The sequence below is a fragment of the Esox lucius genome, chromosome 13 (genome assembly GCF_011004845.1).
Source record: "Esox lucius isolate fEsoLuc1 chromosome 13, fEsoLuc1.pri, whole genome shotgun sequence".
In the NCBI taxonomy this organism is placed as follows: Eukaryota; Metazoa; Chordata; class Actinopteri; order Esociformes; family Esocidae; genus Esox; species Esox lucius.
Window position 1 is genome coordinate 34,265,204 of NC_047581.1, and position 4,801 is coordinate 34,270,004.

At 44.3% G+C, this 4,801-nt stretch overlaps 1 long non-coding RNA gene across 1 annotated transcript; it reads left to right on the forward strand.

Annotated features, from left to right (window-relative positions):
* Window positions 1–844: 844 nt before the first annotated feature.
* Window positions 845–4,394, forward strand: LOC105026263. Its single transcript, XR_829186.4, has 3 exons — window positions 845–944; window positions 1,052–1,200; window positions 4,001–4,394. It is a non-coding gene; the product is annotated as an uncharacterized LOC105026263 (long non-coding RNA).
* The last annotated feature ends 407 nt before the right edge of the window (window positions 4,395–4,801 follow it).

Here is a 4,801-nt window from a genome sequence, read left to right on the forward strand (position 1 = left end):
GCAGTGTTTTGTGAGCTTTGAGATTGCAACTTAGATTAGATTCAACTTTACTGTTATTGATCAATTACAAGTACAGTACAATGAAATGCTGTTAGTTTCGAACCAGAAGCGGAAATATATGAGGGCAGAAATGTATTAAGTATTAAGTATATGTGTGTTACAGGTGGATGTGTAGATGTGCAATGCAGGCAAATGCAGTACAAATGGCAATACTAAATGTGCAATTAAGGCAAATAGAGGAGGGCAGAAAATATACAAGTATTAAGCACAATGTATTTTACAAGTGGGATAGTTGTGCAGGAACAAATGACAATTCTAAATGGCATTTTAAATGTGCAATCAAGGTAATTTGAAGGAGTTTGGTAGCATGTGCAACCGGGATGCAGAGATAGGATTCCATCCGCCTCTGCCTGACTGTGGCCTGTCTCTGTGGCCTGTCTCTGAGTCCCTTCTCTGTGGCCTGTCTCTGAGTCCTGTCGCTATGGCCTGTTTCTGAGCCCTGTCTCTATGTCCTGTCTCTATGTCCTGTCTCTATGTCCTGTCTCTGAAACCTGTCTCTGAGTCCTGTCTCTATGTCCTGTCTCTGAGTCCTGTCTCTATGTCCTGTCTCTATGGCCTGTCTCAGTGGCCGGAGCTAGCGAGGTCACGTCACTGTCTCGCCATCTGACACTACTCAGGGGCCAGATTCTTTAATGTCGCAAGGCTTTTGCTGTCTCTCTTTCTCTATCTTTCTCTCCGACTTCCTCTCTCGCTCCTTGTGTCTGTATATGGATTGGTGACATCACGCATAGTCCAGGCTCACATGGCATCCACCCGTAGGAGGCCAGGCATTCCAGACATTTGGTTCGATGGGGAAGCAGCAGGATCAGTAATGCTAACTATGTGGATAATTCAGAGAAGATTGGACTGGGCCGGCAGGCCTCATAACAGAGCTCTGTTTCAGCGTACGTCTCAATCGAGCTCAACAGTCCAATGGTCCCTTTGTTCCTCCTCTTTTGTGATGGAGTCAGAAAACGTCGGCCGGCATTCAATTTTGATTTCTTTCTAATAGCATGAAAAGATTCCATTGAAGAGCAGAATGAGTGTGAGCCTGAGTGCAGCCTGTGCCCGGCAACATGCCCAGTCAACCCGGCTCAGACAGACCCACCATTCCACAACGCGCAGCGGCACCACGGCAACCAGGGGAGATGCACACGACATGTCAGTTGAGCAGCACACCCACAGCTAGCCGCATTCACTCTACACTGTAGCTGTTATTACATGCATGACCTGTACACTGTAGCTGTTATTACATGCATGACCTGTACACTGTCGCTGTTATTACATGCATGACCTGTACACTGTCGCTGTTATTACATGCATGACCTGTACACTGAAGCTGTTATTACATGCATGACCTGTACACTGTCGCTGTTATTACATGCATGACCTGTACACTGTCGCTGTTATTACATGCATGACCTGTACACTGTAGCTGTTATTACATGCATGACCTGTACACTGTCGCTGTTATTACATGCATGACCTGTACACTGTAGCTGTTATTACATGCATGACCTGTACACTGTAGCTGTTATTACATGCATGACCTGTACACTGTCGCTGTTATTACATGCATGACCTGTACACTGTAGCTGTTATTACATGCATGACCTGTACACTGTAGCTGTTATTACATGCATGACATGTACACTGTAGCTGTTATTACATGCATGACCTGTACACTGTAGCTGTTATTACATGCATGACCTGTACACTGAAGCTGTTATTACATGCATGACCTGTACACTGTCGTTGTTATTACATGCATGACCTGTACACTGTAGCTGTTATTACATGCATGACCTGTACACTGTAGCTGTTATTACATGCATGACCTGTACACTGTCGCTGTTATTACATGCATGACATGTACACTGTCGCTGTTATTACGTGCATGACCTGTACACTGTAGCTGTTATTACATGCATGACCTGTACACTGTCGCTGTTATTACATGCATGACCTGTACACTGTAGCTGTTATTACATGCATGACCTGTACACTGTAGCTGTTATTACATGCATGACCTGTACACTGTAGCTGTTATTACATGCATGACCTGTACACTGTCGCTGTTATTACATGCATGACCTGTACACTGTCGCTGTTATTACATGCATGACCTGTACACTGTAGCTGTTATTACATGCATGACCTGTACACTGTCGCTGTTATTACATGCATGACCTGTACACTGTAGCTGTTATTACATGCATGACCTGTACACTGTAGCTGTTATTACATGCATGACCTGTACACTGTAGCTGTTATTACATGCATGACCTGTACACTGTAGCTGTTATTACATGGATGACCTGTACACTGTAGCTGTTATTACATGCATGACCTGTACACTGTCGCTGTTATTACATGCATGACCTGTACACTGTCGCTGTTATTACATGCATGACCTGTACACTGTAGCTGTTATTACATGCATGGCCTGTACACTGTAGCTGTTATTACATACATGATCTATACATTGTAGCTGTTATTACATACATGACCAATAGACTGTAGCTGTTATTACATACATGATCTATACATTGTAGCTGTTATAACATACATGACCTGTTGACTGTAGCTGTTATTATATGCATGACATGTACATTGTAGCTGTTATTACATACATTACCTGTTGACTGTAGCTGTTATTACATACATGATCTATACATTGTAGTTGTTATTACATACATGACCTGTAGACTGTAGCTGTTATTACACACATGAGCTATAGCTGTTATTACACATGACCTGTACACTGTAGCTGATATTACACACATGATCTATACACTATAGCTGTCATTATGTACATGACCTGTACACTGTAGCTGTTATTACACACATGATCTACACACTATAGCTGTTATTACACATTACCTGTACATTGTAGCTGTTGTTACATACATCACTTGTAGACTGTATTTGTTACATGCCCTGTAGACTAGCTCTTATTAAATGCATGAACTGTAGACTGATATTACGACTGTTATTAGACATGTCCTGTACACTATGACTATTATTACATACATGATCAGTAGATCTAGCTGTTATTACATACATGACATGTGGACTGTAGTTGTTGTTACATACATGACACGTAGACTGTAGCCGTTGTTCCATACGTGACCTGTAGACTGTAGATGTTATTACACACAGGACCAGTAGACTTGATGTTATTAAATGTGTGATCTCTAGACTGTAGCTGTAATTACACATGACCTATACACTGTGGCTGTTATTATATACATGACCTGTAAACTGTGGCTGTTATTACATACATGACCTGTAGACTGTAGTTGTTATAACTTACATAACATTTAGACTGTTGATGTTATTACATACATGACCTGCAGACTGTAGATGTTATTACATACATGACCTGCAGACTGTACTTGTTATTACATACGTGACATATAGACTGTAGATGTTATTACATACATGACCTGCAGACTGTAGTTGTTATTACATATGTGACATGTAGACTGTATATGTTATTATATACATGACCTGCAGACTGTAGTTGTAATTGCATACGTGACATGTAGACTGTAGATGTTATTACATACATGACCTGCAGACTGTTACATTTGTGATCTTAACCTGGACATGGTTTAATCCAAATGTAATGTTTGTGAGCACCACTGGACTGTAGTTGAAATAGCTTGGTGTGAAAGTTACACAATGCCGTTGAGCTGCTGGGGTCGGGATAAGAGTGGGTGGGGGGTCTTTGGTGAATGGCTGTCCCCTTTGCATAGGGGACAGCCATGTCTGTCCTCCCTATCCCTACCTCCTCCCTATCCCTACCTCCTCCCTATCCCTACCTCCTCCCTCTCTACTCTTCCTCCTCTCTATCTTCCCTTTATCTTCTCTCTTTCACTCCTCCTCTCTCTCCTCCCTTCCTACTTTGTCTAATCTCGCTCCTCTTCTCCCTTATTCTCTGTTCCTCACAATTTAGGGACTCCCAACAGTCATGTGAGGGGAATAGAGAGGAGAGGACATGATTAAACTGGCAAGGAGAGGACAGGACAGGAGAGGACAGGACAGGACAGGTGAGGACATGATTGGACTGGCAAGGAGAGGACATGATTGGACAGAAAATGTAAAGACCAGAGAGAACAGGAGAGGAACGTAAAGGAGAAAACAGAAAATAAGTGAGATGAGACACCTTGTGACACTGCGGGGGGAGTTCAAGGAAGAAGAGAAGAGAGGAGAGGAGAGAAGAGGAGAGGCAGGTCTCCTTGCCAGCTTGGATGTCAATAATCAGGTCAAAGTGACTACTTATGTGGCATCCTGACTCACAACCCCACCCTCTCCTCCACACACCCTCACTCACAACCCCACCCTCTCCTCCACACACCCTCACTCACAACCCCACCCTCTCCTCCACACACCCTCACTCACAACCCCACCCTCTCCTCTACACACCCTCACTCACAACCCCACCCTCTCCACCAAACACCCTCACTCACAACCCCACCCTCTCCTCCAAACACCCTCACTCACAACCCCACCCTCTCCTCCACACACCCTCACTCACAACCCCACCCTCTCCTCCACACACCCTCACTCACAACCCCACCCTCTCCTCCAAACACCCTCACTCACAACCCCACCCTCTCCTCCAAACACCCTCACTCACAACCCCACCCTCTCCTCCACACACCCTCACTCACAACCCCACCCTCTCCTCCACACACCCTCACTCACAACACCACCTTCTCCCTCACACACTCCCACTCACAACATCATTCTCTCC